Below are 15,484 nucleotides of genomic sequence, written 5' to 3'. Positions count from 1 at the left end.
TCAGCTTCCACCCCAAACCCTGCTTTGCTTCCAGCATTTATAATGGTGTTAAATATATAAACAAGTATTTTTAACTGGGGGAGGGGGGGGTCACACTCAGAGGCTTGCTATGTGAAAGGGGTCACCAGTACAATATAGTTTGAGAACCACTGGCTTAAATAACAAGCATCTCACACACAATAGCTAGGTTTGCAGCCATGAAGAAGCAGCTCAGACCCCAAGCTTGGTGACATCTTTTGCCAAGGCTGAGGGAGAGAGAGAGAGATCAAAAGGATCACTAAACCATTACACAGCTCCACACTTATAAAGGGAGCTGATTTGGGTGAAGAGAGCCTGCCCAGGGAGCAACGGTGAAAGCTACCAGTCTGGCAAGCAAACATACAGAGACCGAGCATGATGCAAGCTGGACAGTTTGCTTCTCTCAGCCAGAGATGGCTGAGCTGATGGCAACTTACCAAAGTAGTCAAGGAAAGAGTAAGGCACAATACCCATGCACGGGGGCCTTATTTTTATCTTGTGCTCTAGATGCTTTGCACCTTTGGGAAAAAAATGGATAAAATAGTGCTTTGCTTTGAAGACACTAGTTTTGAATCACTTAAATCAACTTGCGGGTTACAGGTTTCCAGAGAAAGGGCTTACAACACACATGGGCCTGTTGAATTAACATGGTGAAGAGGAAGCTGCAGCCTACAGCTCCAGTTGCAAAGTGGTTGGACCATCCACCCAGAGAGAGGGGTATGAAGCCAGGCCTGCCACCCAAGGGTGCACCCAAAAGGGATTGAAGGGGTCCAAAGCACAGTTTGCCCTGTATCCATGACACATGAAATATGGTCACCAACAATGAATGTACCAGTTTAATTGTATGGAATTTCCTGGCCTGTGATGGAGTTTAAAGATCTCTACATTAATTTTAACATATATAGGCACCCTCTATTAGAAGGGCCTTTGCCCTTAATTGGGAGTGTTCTGGTCGGGAAGAGCCCAAGTGCTGCAATTCATAAGAACATAACCAGGGGTGAGCTGGAGCCGGTTCGCACCAGTTCGCACGAACCCGTTGTTAAATTTAGAAGTGGTTTTAGAACCACTTGTTAACTAGCTTCCCTGCGAGGAAAGCTTTGATGGGCTCTGCCTGGGAAGCCTGTAATTCCTCCTCCCTGCCGCTGGGGGGCGCTGCGCTGTGCTGCGAGAGCCATGTGAGCTGCCTCCTGGCCCTGTTGCTGCTCCTGCTCTTTGGACCTCTGGCCCTGGGGCTCCTGCTGCTGCCCCGTGAGTCCCTGGCTGCGTCCTGCTGCTCCCAGCCCCCCCCCCGTGTGAGTATCTGCGCCCCTCCCCCACCTTCCCTGCCCACAGCCACCCCCAGCCACCCTCTGCCCCCAGCCAGCCCCTGCCCGCAGCTACCCGCAGCCAGCCCTTGCCCACAGCCAGCCCCAGCCCCACCCCCTGCCCACAGCCAGCTCCTGCCCCCAGCCGCCCGCAGCCAGCCCCTGCCCACAGCCAGCCCCTGCCCACAGCCGCCCACAGCCCGCCTGTCTGCATCACCTGCCCACAGCCAGCCCGTGTCACTCCCTGCCTCCAGCTAGCCCTGCCCCACGCCCCTATCTGCAGCCAGCCCCACATCCACTGGTGCCCTGCAGTTCCCAGGGCAGTAACCCTGCACACCTGCTTTAATGAGGGGGGGGCAGGGAGCAGCTGGGACCCACACATGTGCACACCCTAGAGTGACCAGACAGCAAGTGTGAAAAATCGGGACGGGGGTGAGGGGTAATAGGAGCCTATATAAGAAAAAGACCCAAAAATTGAGACTGTCCCTGATTACCACCCACACATGTGAAACGGAGCTCATTTCTAGTTCAGCCCCATCTTTTTAAAAAAGAACTTTAGGTAGGGTTAAAATACATCTGTATTTTCCTGGACATGTCAGGCTTTTCGGTTCTTAATCACCTCCTGGGAAAATATGGACGTATGGTAACCCTATTGGTACAAAAAATACATGCTGTCGCACATCCCTTAAATCAGAACTTTTTATAGGGAACCCGTTGTTAAGATTTTGGCAGCTCATCACTGAACATAACAATGGCCATACTGGGTCAGACCAAAGGTCCATCCAGCCCAGTATCCTGTTGACAGTGGCCAATGCCAGGTGCCCCAGAGGGAGTGAACCTAACAGGTAATGATCAAGTGATCTCTCTCCTGCCATCCATCTCCACCCTCTGACAAACATGGACTTAAATTCATGGCAGTTATCTAGTTCTCTTTTAAACCCTGTTATAGTCCTAGCCTTCACAACCTCCTCAGGTAAGGAGTTCCACAAGCTGACTGTGCGCGGTGTGAAGAACTTTATTTGTTTTAAACCTGCTGGCCCCTAGTTCTTATATTATGGGAAGTAAACTTTTCCTTATTCACTTATTCCACACCTCTCATGATTTTAATATACCTCTGTCATATTCCCCTTAGTCTCCTCTTTTCCAAGCTGAAAAGTCCTAGTGTTTTTTATCTCTCCTCATATGGAACCTGTTTCCAAACCCCTAATTATTTTAGTTGCCCTCTCTGAACCTTTTCTAATGCCAGTATATCTTTTTTTGAGATGAGACCACCACATCCAGGGGCGGCTCTAGGAATTCCACTGCCCCAAGCAGGGCGGCGGGGCGTGCTCTGGCGGTTGCTGGTCCCGCGGCTCCGGTGGACCTCCCGCAGGCATGACTGTGGAAGGTCTGCCGGAGCCAGCTGCCATCCTGCTGGCAAAATGCCGCCCCAAGCGCGCGCTTGGCGCGCTGGGGTCTGGAGCCAGCCCTGACCACATCTGTATGCAGTATTCAAGATGGGGGCATACCATGGATTTATATAAGGGCAATAAGATATTCCCTGTTTTATTCTCGCTCTTTAATGATTCCCAACATCCTGTTTGCTTTTTTGACTGCCACTGCACACTGCATGGATGTCTTCAGAGAACTATCCACGATGACTCCAAGATCTTTCCTGATTAGTTGTAGCTAAATTAGCCCCCCCCCCCATCATATTGTATGTATAGTTGCAGTTATTCCCCCCCCCCATGTGCATTACTTTACATTTATCCACATTAAATTTCATTTGCCATTTTGTTGCCCAATCACTTAGTTTTGTGAGATTTTTGAAGTTCTTCACAGTCTGCTTTGGTCTTAACTGTCTTGAGCAGTTTAGTATCATCTGCAAACTTTGCCACCTCACTGTTTACCCCTTTCCCCAGATCATTTATGAATAAGTTGAAAAGATTGGTCCTAGGTCTGACCCTTCGGGGACCACCACTAGTTATCCCTCTCCAGTCTGAAAATTTACCATTTATTCCTACCCTTTGTTCCCTGACTTTTAACCCGTTCAATCCATGAAAGGATCTTCCCTCTTATCCCATGAGAGCTTAATTTACATAAGAGCCTGTGGTGAAGGACCTTGTCAATTGCTTTCTGGAAATTTAAGTACACTATGTCCATTGCATCCCCTTGTCCACATGTTTGTTGACCCCTTCAAAGAACTCAATAGATTAGTAAGACATGATTTCCCTTTATAGAAACCATGTTGACTTTTGCCCAACAATTTATGTTCTTATGTGTCTGACAGTTTTATTCTTTATTACTGTTTCAACTAATTTGCCCAGTACTGATGTTAGATTTACTGGTCTGTAATTCCCAGGATCACCTCTACAGCACTTTTTAAACATTGGTGTTACATTAGCTATCTTCCACTCATTGAGTACTGATGCTGATTCAAAGGACAGATTACAAGCCATAGTTAATAGTTCCGCAATTTTACATTTGAGTTCTTTCGGAACTCTTGGGTGAATGCCATCTGGTCCCAGTGACTTGTTACTGTTAAGTTTATCAATTAATTCCAAAACCTTCTCTAGTGACACTTCAATCTATGACAATTCCTAATATTTGTCACCTACAATGGATGGCTCAAGTTTGGGAATCTCCTTAACATCCTCAGCCGTGAAGATTGAAGCAAAGAATTCATTTAGTTTCTCCGCAATGACTATCATCTTTAAGTGATCCTTTTGTATGTTGATCATCCAGGGGCCCCACTGGTTGTTTAGCAGGCTTCCTGCTTCTGATGTACTTAAACATTGTTATTACCTTTTGAGTTTTTAGCTAGCTGTTCTTCAAACTCCTTATTACATTTTTACACTCAATGCGGTAGTGTTTATGTTTTCTATTTACCTCACTAGGATTTGACTTCTACTTTTTTAAAAATGCCTTTTTATCTCACTGCTTTTTTTACATGGTTGTTAAGTCATGGTGGCTTTTTAGTTTTTACTGAAGCCTCTCATTGAGATTAAAATGTCTCAACCACTTTAAATCAATCTCTTATATGGTATTTTCTAAATTGGTGGTGGATGCACCACCAAAATTAATTTCCTTTATAAGTAAAATGACTCCAGAAAAGGGGTGGCTAGAGGTTTCCCACCTATCTATCACTACCATTGGGATACTCGGGATCTCCTTTACTGTTGACAGCATCAGACACCTGGGCATCCAAGTGAGTGTTGTCTGAGGAGTAACCTGAAAAGGAAAGGGGGGTTACATGTAATAATGCTTTGAATCAATCCATAAAGATTTTTAAAATATTTCAGTATTTCTTGTATGGTTGGTTGTAGGAAGCAGGTGAGCAGGGCTGTTGTCCTGGATACCAGCTTCTGGGGCACCCTGCTGCTGGGGGCTGTGCCACTCAGCTCTTTTTTTTGCTCTGCTGATTGGTTGATTATTATTGCTTGACCACTCCAGTGAAGCATCAGAAACAATTTTCACCCTAGCCAGCAAAATCCTTAGGGTTATTCAGGACTTCTTGCCTACTCACTGTCCCAGATGAGGAGACTAGTCACCAGGTCTACGGCAGGCTTTTGGGACAAGTTTTCCAATACTTTAAAAATTGACTTAAATATTTTAAATATATTTTAGTCACTATGAATTTCACAAAAATCTTAACTGTTTTGTTCATTTTATTAGAAGCCAAATATTCAAGTTACAGAATTTCCATAATGGCGACAGTGTAATACGCAAAGCGTAAATCTACCTTCTTGTTATAAAGTAATGCAAGTATTTAAAGGAGCATTGGCTCTTCACAGACCACCACTCATCTTTGACGATCTTCAAATATATATGTTTTACTAAGAAAGAAAGAGCTATTAAATAAAAATACTAGAAGAAATATATCCATTCCACACTATGGACTGTGCATACTCAGCTCTAAACAGTGTTGGAAAAAAATGGTTTTCGGAATAGCTCTCTGGTTTGACAATGCTTTAACCCCCTTTCTATTCACTATTCAGACATGATTTTTGTTCACCTAAATGATTACAAAAGTCTGTTTTGTACGACTATTTTTGGAACACATCTATTCATGCAAAAGGAAGAGCATTTGCTATTCACTAGTCTTTCTGCTTGAAGAGTTTCATCCAACTAAAGAAGAGAAACACCACCATGGGAGTTAAGTGACCAGACTTCATGTGTAGTGAATATTCAAAGTGAACAGTTTGAATTATCCATTGGCTGAAAATTGTTAATCAAAACTGTATGGTGATTACATGTGACTAATGAATACAATCATATAAATCACAATGGGATTGCATAGAATACTGAACAGGGAAGAAAGGGCTAACTAATAACGTAGCCAGCTCATTTGCTGACTCTGCAATGCAGTTGGCACTTGGAGACAGAATCACATGAATAAACTAGGAAAATTAAAATGATTTTGTAAAAGGGAATTTGAACCATCTAATAAAGTGTAACATGAAACAATCCATAGATTCAGAGAGCATTTACTATTTTTAATATATGGGAAAGAATCATTAGTATTTGTGCAATGTAAAAAGCCTCCAGATTTAAACATGCAGTAGTATACAGATCACGTTAACAGAAAACAAAAATATCAATATCCATGCTAGACACTAAATATCTAGTTTATTGAGAATGAGTATGTATAACCATTAAAAAAAAAAGTCTTACCAAATGACTAAACAGAACAGATACATCAATGACTGATTAGGTCTCAAAGTGGAAGCACAAAGAGAATCTTTAGAAACATATTGAGACTATAACACACAAAGAAAACTAAACTACACACATCGTAGATTGCTGGCATCAGTGAACCATACAACAGCACTTTGGGGGGAGGGGGGAAAAAGAGCAGCATAAAAAACCCTTTACAAAGGACAAATCCTCCATGACGCACCTAATAAAGCAAAAGAGAAATTTCTCCCTGGTCATATAAAAAGAATTTGGACAAAATGTCAATGATGATGAATAGGTTCTTGCTAGCTATGAAAAAACAAAGTATATATGGTAGGAACGGAGATACTTTCCTATGAATTTTTATATGACAACAATTGTACCTCTTTCAGAAGATTCTTCTAAGAGTATGTCTACACTACCCACCAGATCAGCGGGTAGTGATCAATCAGGAATCGATTTATCGCAGCTTGTCTAGATGTGATAAATCAATCCCCAAACGTGCTCCCCATTGACTCCAAAACTTCAACGCTGCAAGAGGTGGAAGCGGAGTCGACAGGGGAGCGGCAGCCGTCAATCCTGTGCTGGGAGGATGGGAAGGAAGTCAGTCAGTCGATCTAAAATCTCATAGCTGAAGTTTGTGTATCTTAGATCGACCCCCCCCCAACCCAGTGTAGACCAGGACTTTGAGTGTATCATTAAGCTATATGAACCGACTTCTTCTCTGGATAGTTCACCTTTTAGGAAAAGAAATAGGTCTTCACCTTTGTCAGGCATATGATGACCTAAAGCTGAAGTAATTTAACCTAATGGCTACAAAATTAAAGCACTGAAAGGTGATCTTTTAAAATTTTGGAGCACACAGAAAATGAGTCAAGATATGAAGTATCCCTTTGTAGGTTGCAGTGTTAGTGAACATTTACTTGTTTAAGCCACTATTCTTCCCTGCTCCTTTCTGATGTCATATTGGGGGGCGGGGGGGAATGTACTGTGGGTATAGCATGCCCATCTGTGGTTCAATGTTGAGGAGGGGACAAAATATGGAAAAAAGGCCCATTTTTAAGAAATGACCATTGTGCACTGCAGCATGCCTTTCAACAGGCAAAAAATGTTAGAAGAATGAGCAGGTTGACCCAGAGGCGGATTGAGTAGATGGGCTTCTTTATTGTGGTACTTGTTCCCCTTGACCGAATTGTGGAGTAAGCACTGAATTAGTTACAGGACACTTTATTTTAGTAGTAAATAAAGGCATTTATATACTACACCCCCCAAACCCTTAAGTAATATGAACGCCCATACTATGATTATACCTGCCCCTATTTATTATCTACAGCATTATGTATATTATACAGACTTTTTTACCTCAAACATACATTTCTTTGCAGTAATTGTAGCCACAAGTCCACAGTAATTCACAAGGGAGGGAGGGAGGGAGGGAGGAAGAGGCCATGACCCCAAACTTGTTTAAGGTAGCTGGGAAATAAAGGCTGGTGGGGGGAGAAGATAACAGCACTCTACACAAAAGTGTCTTTTAGATCCACAAGCATTGCAGCTGCATAAGAAATTTATCAATCCTTAACAAGGGAGAGGGGTAGCACTTTATCAAGCACAGAAACTGCCTGTGCTTCTATTCCCTAATACCATGTCAGCACACCAGGTGTTTCCCAGGTCTTTAACTTAACCTTTACATATCCCAAGGAAAAAATGGTGCATTAGAAACAGTGAGCATAGCTAAAAAGTCAGCATGGAACATAGCAGTCTTGTTTGGAATCTTGCACTGGACAATGCTAATTTGCACAGAATGGATGTAAGAACCTCATGCTCTCCCCCCACCACACAATGCATTGGAGGGCCATCCAAACCACAGACAATCCAGCAGTCAACAGAATGTTCCACACACCTTTCAGCAGTATCTAACACTGGCACCAGATCCTGGGAGCTTTCATTAGTGTCAGAATATGACAGTGCCAGGTCTCCAACTCCCAGGTATAGGTTCAGTTTTTCAGACCACTTAGTCAAAACTCCCAATGAAGTCTTTCTGAACCCCCTCCAGACCAGCAAGCAATCCATCAGTCTCTCAAATATAATATGGTCTTACAAGGAGGATTTCAACGTGGTCCAAGACCTTGACAACTGCCAGAACAGAGAATCAGTTAATTGTTTGTCAGATCTCCCCTGAACCTCATGCCTGAAGTTGACTACTGTTGTGAATATATAGGGTAGGACATGAAGCTCAGTGCATAATACAGCTTTAAGATACAGCCTGCTTGGAGTGCACCTTTCAACACATACAAGACTAAGTGGGAAAAATGTCTATCCACCTATATGCTCAAGTGTCCAACAGTAGGCACAAATTTCAGGGAGAGGAATGGACTAATATTGTACACCACTATGGTGTACAGTAAGTACACAGCCTACTTAGTCACTAAAAGTTACAAGATGACCCAATAATAAATGCATAAAAATACTACCAGATAGAATAATTAGTTAAAATTCAGCCATGCTGGAGTGAAGACTGGGGTCAAGCAATCAATATAAATACCAAACAGGACAAAATACCACCTGCTGAAACTATGAACCCATTTAGAAAACCAATGTACAGTTCCACAGGCTGCTCCTGACAATGAAAGAGTAGAACTGGAGAAAAATATCAAATTCTGGTGTCATCTCAAAGTCTTTCTATAACCAGGCATTACAGGACCGAGAACAAAAACCTGACCAAAACCCTCTGAACATACTGCACTCCTCCAGATCAATTGTTCCAAGCCATGTGACCATCGACTGTTAAACACAAGCCATGAACATGCCAGTTGGAAAATCTGTAGGAAGCTCTGCTCAAACTTCACTCAGAATCCCAAAGTAGCCAGATCATTCTGTTAAACCCATTAATAGTAAAAGAACGCTGTCTTAATAAGACTTTAAAGATACCATACTACTGAGATGATTGCAAGCAGTTCACATCTTTCATATAGCTATTGTTTCTGTCTGTATTTACAGATTCAGTAAGGCATCTGTCATAAGGTGGCCCTTCCTCGAGAGCCATCCTGCAGGATGTAGCATGATAGAGGCTGGTGGCCTCCGTTTCCCTTTGGTCCAGGGATAAGGGAACAGCCTCAAAGTCGAATTTAAAAAAAAAAATAAAAAACCCACATTCACCTCTAGCCATAATTTATTCCTGTACATGTTCAACAGTCCTGTCAAGATAAAACCCTTCTTCCAAACAAGTTCACAGCGCTTTGCCATGTTCCCTCCTGGGACATTATTTCCTGATCACCCCCCTCAGAGACCATCTCCAGTCTGCCCTTGTTCCAGGACTCCACTCTCCAGGCCATCCACCCAAAAGCTCCCACATTCACTCCTTTTGTGACTCTTCTCTGGTAGCCCCAAATGAGGTCCCCCACAAGAGAACTCCTTGCAGTACTCCTACCCCTGCTCAGGGAGCATCACTTCAGAACCAGCCCCTTGTTCTGGGATCAGCATCCCACAGCTATCCACTCAGGCCTGTTGCAGGAAGGCTTCCATCATGGTTCCATTCACCCAGGCTTCCCTGCCTGCAACTCCTACCCTGGCTCCTGGGAGCCACCCTCCAGCATCAACCCTTTTGTTCTCAGCTCTGCCTAACCAGGCTGGTTCTTCCCCTTGTTGCTGTCTGTGACTCTGCATTGTTTCCCAGCTCTGACCAGTCCTCACTATTAACACTCTTCACCTTTCAGTCTTCCCAAAAGCTCTCTAGCCCAGCTCTCCTCTGCTGCTCCTGTTTCTTCAGGGAGTCTCCTTTTCTCCTCAGGCAGCTCTGACCTGCTCTTCCTGGCTCTCTCAGGCAACTCTCACCTACCCTTTTCTTAATGACTCCTCCCAGGCAGACTCACCCAGTCTCCTTCCCTCTAGGGCTCAGTTGCCTTCAAGCCCAACTGGGGTCAGTTGACCAGTCACAGAGGCATTGGACCCTGGCTCCCTCTCACAGGGGCCAGTCACTGACAGCATCAAGTCACATGAATGTTTACATTATGCAGAAACAATGACTGGCTTATCAGAAGTATTCAGCCCTCCCTTTGAGTTCTTAAGGCACTATAGCAGGGGTAGGCAACCTATGGCACAGGTGCCAAAGGTGGCACGTGATCTGATTTTCAGTGGCACTCACTGCTTCGGTCCTGGCCACCGGTCTGGTGGCCTCTGCATTTTAAATAAGCCTCTTAAACATTTTGAAACTTTTATTTTACATACAATAGTTTAGTTATATATTATAGACTTCTAGAAAGAGACCTTCTAAAAACGTTAAAATATATTACTGGCACGCAAAACCTTAAGTTAGAGTGAATAAATGAAGACTCGGCACACCACTTCTGAAAGGTTGCTGACCCCTGCACTATAAAATAAATCCTAGAAATTCAGTCTTCTCCACAATGGAGGGAGCAAATTAAGCAACATATAAGAAACTCTAGCTCCTCAAGCAGAAGCAATAGCTCAGGTGAGTACTTCATGATAGTGAAAACTCAAATACAGGCAGGTCTTTACTATGTGCAAAACCAACAAGGAGTCTGGTGGCCCCTTCAAGAGAGGTTTTAGCCTCTTGTCATTATGTACAGCCTGCAGCTAAAACCACTCCCACACATCAACGATCTATAACCTATCCTGGAAAATGATTCCTCATTCTCACAGACCTTGGGAGGCAGGCCATTCCTCGCTTAAAGACAGCTCCCCACCCTGAAGCAAATACTCTCCAGCAACTAGACACCACACCACAGAAACACTAACCCAGGAACCAATCTGTGTAGCAAACCTTGTTGCCAGAGTAGATATGGGGACAGAGTAGGCAACATCAGAGGACTCAACCACATCAGCCACACAAAGGGCTCATTCACCTGCATGTCTACTAATGTGATATATGCCATCATGTGCCAGCAATGCCCCTCTGCCATGTACATTAGCCAAACTGGACAGTCCTCATGTAAAAATAGATGGACACAAATCAGACATCAGGAATGGTAACATACAAAAGCCAGTAGGTGAACACTTCAATCTTCCTGGACATACTATAACAGATTTTAAAGTAGCCATCCTTCAACAAAAAACCTTCAGAAACAGACTTCAAAGAGAAACAGCAAAACTAAAATTCATTTGCCTATTTAACATCATTAATTTGGGCTTGAACAGGGACTGGCTGGCTCATTACAAAAGCAGCTTTGCCTCTCCTGAAACTGACACTCTCTCATCTATTATTGGGAATGGACCACATCCACCCTGATCGAATTGGCCCTGTCAACACTGGTTCTCCACTTGTGAGGTAACTCCCTTCTCTTCATGTGTCAGTATATAATGTCTGCAGCTGTCATTTTCACTCCATGCATCTGAAGTGGTTTTTTTACCCAGAAAAGCTTATGCCCAAATAAATGTTAGTCTTTAAGGTGCACCTGGACTCCTTGTTGTTTTTGTGGGTACAGACTAACACGGCTACCCTCTGATACATGACACTATGTGCAAAGTTACTGTCAATCACTTTAAGACCGAAGCTGGTAGACAAATTAAGAGTGCTTTCCTGCATACACTTACTTTACAATAGAAAAAGCTGCATTGAGAATAGTCCCATTACTGGGACACCAGTTTTAGTCCCGTGTAACGCCAGTAAAGAGTCAGGTCCTCTGTTTCCAGGAGTGGGCCCAAAATGCAAAACACAAAAATGAAAAAACACGCCAGGCTTTGCAGGCAGTGAGAGTGGAAAAATCAGGACAGGCATTCTATTCTCAACCATACAAAAGGAAAGGATGTTAGCTGGAAATACATCAAGTTATCCGAAATAAAAGATTATGCTAAAGAAGTAGAGAGGTTAAATTCTCCATTACTCTACCTAAAATGTAAGAAAAGATAGGTTCAGATTAGAGTTTGCCTTTCCACCAGTTGAGAAATATACTAATACCATGAATAAATTAGATTTATTTTCAAGCTCCTGCTCTATTTATATAATCAAAAATATATTGCTACACAAATATGGCCATAGTTAGTATAATTTATTTCATTTCATTAGAGTTATTTGAACTTGAAAATTTTAGGAGTAAAGCAATGTTAATATTGAAAATACTCAGTTCTGAATACAATGTTCTTACCATTTAAGAGACAAAAGTACAACTAAAATGTCTTTGGCATGGCCCAACAATAGTTTTGAAATTAGTGGTTCAGGACAAACTAGCTTTTTAAAACATCACTGAGGAATGGGTGTGGAAAACCTGTCATCTTTTTTTCCCTCATTCTCTTATTGCTCTCCAATTTCAGACAGCACCTAAATAACTTGAAAAAATTGCTTTATTAAAATAAATTGGGAGCATCCTGAAAAATCTATTGTTAGACATTCTTGTTTTGATCTGATCAATCAAGAATTTAGTCCATCACCTACTTTTAATCGCTTTCAGGAAGTGCACCAGGAGAGTATATTCATTATACTACAGTTTGGTTTAATTTGTCAGAATCTGACAAATGATTTCTCCTGGAACACCCAATCATGTTGAAGTAGGTCTTTGAGCCTGAAAAATAGGTTATTAAGCCATTGAAAAACTTGCTGTAATTCTTTCTGAAATGTACATACTCCATTAGGCATGAATTGAACTGTGTCGCCTTTCATTTTAGGCTATTGACCATTGTCAGCTGTTTAGTCCTGATATTCATGTGTTCTGAAACTGCATTTACTTTTCAGTGTAGTCATTTTGATTTGTTCTTCGCACTGGTTAAGAAAAAATCATAGGTTTTTTACCTAACCAGAATTGTTACACTTAATGCTCGCTAAAAATACTGCATAAATACAGGACTTGTCTTGGTGTACTTTTCAGATGATATAGGGGGTTTTTTTTGGTGGGGGGAAGAAGATGGAGGTGAACCTTCAAAGACAAAAGGTTTGTTACTTTATCCATATGTAATTGCATATTCTAAATGAATGCTAATAAACTAAGTCGGGAGAGTAAATGGTATTATCTACACTGGGTGAGAATAATGGCAATTTATAGATCTGCACAAGTGTGTCTAAATCTGTTTGCTTCAACTAGAGAAAGCTTGCATAGATTCCTGCTGAGCAGCAAAATAAAATCTGACAAGAGATAAATTTGTAGCTGAAAAAAAATCATAGGATTGCTTTAATTATATAAAAGCAGCATATGGTGATAGAGCAGAAACAGACAAGCATTCTTTAGCCATGGCATTCATCCACACCTTTTAAATCCTCCACATTAATCACTCACAGCTATGGATTGGGAAATGAAAGGTATATCTTTCTTTACAATTAAAAAAAAAATCAAGGTTGAGGAAACAAAGAGTTGCTAACGATGTTTCTAAAACCTGAGAAACACTATTTAATCAAGCCTGCACTCAGGAATTTATTTCCCTCACTCTCCCACTACTGTAAATCTCAAGTTGCTTCACTGAAGTTAGTGGAGTGAAAATTGGTCAGAGTATAATCAAGCCCTGCAGATGTTTTGACACTAGTGAATGGTGTTGGTAACTAGACAGGTATGACTGCACTGGTGCAAAAAAGCAGCAGTGCAGAGAATCCAAAGTAGGCTTCCCGTTTCAAAGTTAGTTCTGCTCAGTATCAATGCACTTAAGGGAATTGTGGGAGAACTGGTCAAACTTCCATAACTCCCAAGGGAAGTTCATTTATTTCTTGGCAGAAAACTCAAAATGGAGGCCAGGATGAATGGCCTGTGCTTGCTGTAATGTGCAATTTTCTTCTGGAGCTCCTGAAAAATAATCAATCACTTCAGGTGGCCCAGGAGAGGTGGTGAAGGATGTTCCTGCAACATCTACAGACAGCCAAAGAGTCAGCAGTTAATGCAATTCATGCTGTTACTCAGTGAGCAAGGAACATGATCTCACACCCATGGAGCGACTGGATCCATCCACTACTTCTGAAGTAAGTTTACTGAGTAGAAAGATGCTTTTGGTCTATGACTGGACAAGTTATTTTCAAGACCTGGTATGGCAAACAGCGAGAGCTACAGATCTTCAGAAGGCCGGGAGGTGGGGTGCGGGGAGGAAGGGAAGAAAACTTCTGGAAAGTGGGACTCAGACTGCTAGGATGAGAGCAGGGCCGCCCGGGGGGGGGGCCGCAAGTGGGACAATCTGCCCCAGGCCCCCCATGAGACTTTCGGGGCCCCTGGAGCAGGCCCGTCACCAAATTACCACCAAAGCGGGACCCACCGCTAAAGTGCTAGGTCCCGCTTTGGTGGTAATTTGGCAGCAGGGAGCCCCCGCCGCAGGTCTTCGGGGCACTTTGGCGGCGGGTTCCAGAGCGGAAGGACCCACCACCACCAAATTACCACCGAAGCAGGGGGCCCCTGCCGCCGAAGACCCCAGGCCTCCTGAATCCTCTGGGCGGCCCTGGATGAGAGCTCTATTCACCACAGGAGAGAGCGTGGCAATTGCCCTGTGGAAGCTCACCACCCCAGATAATCATCAGTCAGTTGGACACCAATTTGGGGTTGGGAAGCCCCTGGTGGGTGCTGTTATGGTGGAGACTAGTGCATCAAGTTTCTCAGGCATATGTGATCAAGGTGGCAAGTGTGCTAGAAATCAATGAGGAATTTGAAAAGTTGAGTTTCCCAAACTGTGCTTGAACCCATGACCCTGTTCTGTGGCCTCCCCATCAATCCAGTAGTCCACTAAATAGGAAAAGGTTACCATGTTGGAGTAATGCCAGCCTTAGGAGATCATAACAACCAGTTCCAAGAGGGTAGCCAGACAAAGTGCATCATGCAATCTTTTTTTAAAAAAAACAAAAAACTTAGATGTCTGCCCCAGAGAAGTCCCAACGACACATGAATCAGCAATGTGGGTACCCTAGTATCTGCCTGATAATTCTGCACAGCCTTTGTGAAAGTGTGAAGGATTTGGGACACTGTGGTGTGAAGAGACCACAGACCTTGCAGCAAATTACATGACTGGATAAACAGTCTTACCCGAAGTGTAACTTATGTGAATGCCACCTGGGAACAAAATCAGAGACATATGCATGTATTTTGCCAGCACAGAGAAGAATGTAAGGATGGATAGTTTAAGGACTGAAATAGGCAGAAATCCATGTTAGAAATTGCTTCTATAAAGCATTGTTTTGTTAGTGGTGGGTTTCAGCTTGTGTACTAGGTATATTTCTTCTTTTTGTAGCAGCTCTGAGTTTACATGAGGCAGTGCAGTGGTGATGTATTGAGAGCAAATTAAAATACAGCATGATGGGTGGACTCAGATAAATACTTCAACTTATTACACAAGCAAGCAGGTTAGCTCTATAAGGAACAAGTGCAAAACAACAAGACATTTTAAATGGTTTCATATCTATGGGGATAGGATATCCTGGAGATTTCAGTTCTTTGTCCTGCTTACAACCAAAGCTGGAGTGTCAAGGGAATGCATGAGAAGCAGCAGGTAAGTATGGGACAGTCCAACAAGACCTGCCATTGTGCCATGGGATTATATGGAGGACTTGGTTCTCTCAGGGTCCTAGTGCATGGAGATAAGTACTAAGGGTA

The 15,484-nt window shown here is 43.0% G+C and overlaps 1 long non-coding RNA gene across 2 annotated transcripts in view; it reads right to left on the bottom strand.

The window, feature by feature from the left end:
• Positions 1–15,484, bottom strand: part of LOC123374713 — a 64,884-nt gene that overhangs the window by 30,273 nt on the left and 19,127 nt on the right. The window lies entirely within an intron of this gene.

This window comes from Mauremys mutica, chromosome 7 (assembly GCF_020497125.1).
Source record: "Mauremys mutica isolate MM-2020 ecotype Southern chromosome 7, ASM2049712v1, whole genome shotgun sequence".
Lineage (NCBI taxonomy): Eukaryota > Metazoa > Chordata > Testudines > Geoemydidae > Mauremys > Mauremys mutica.
Note: the sequence above shows the minus strand (reverse complement) of the source record. Positions and strands in the feature narration are given on the sequence as shown.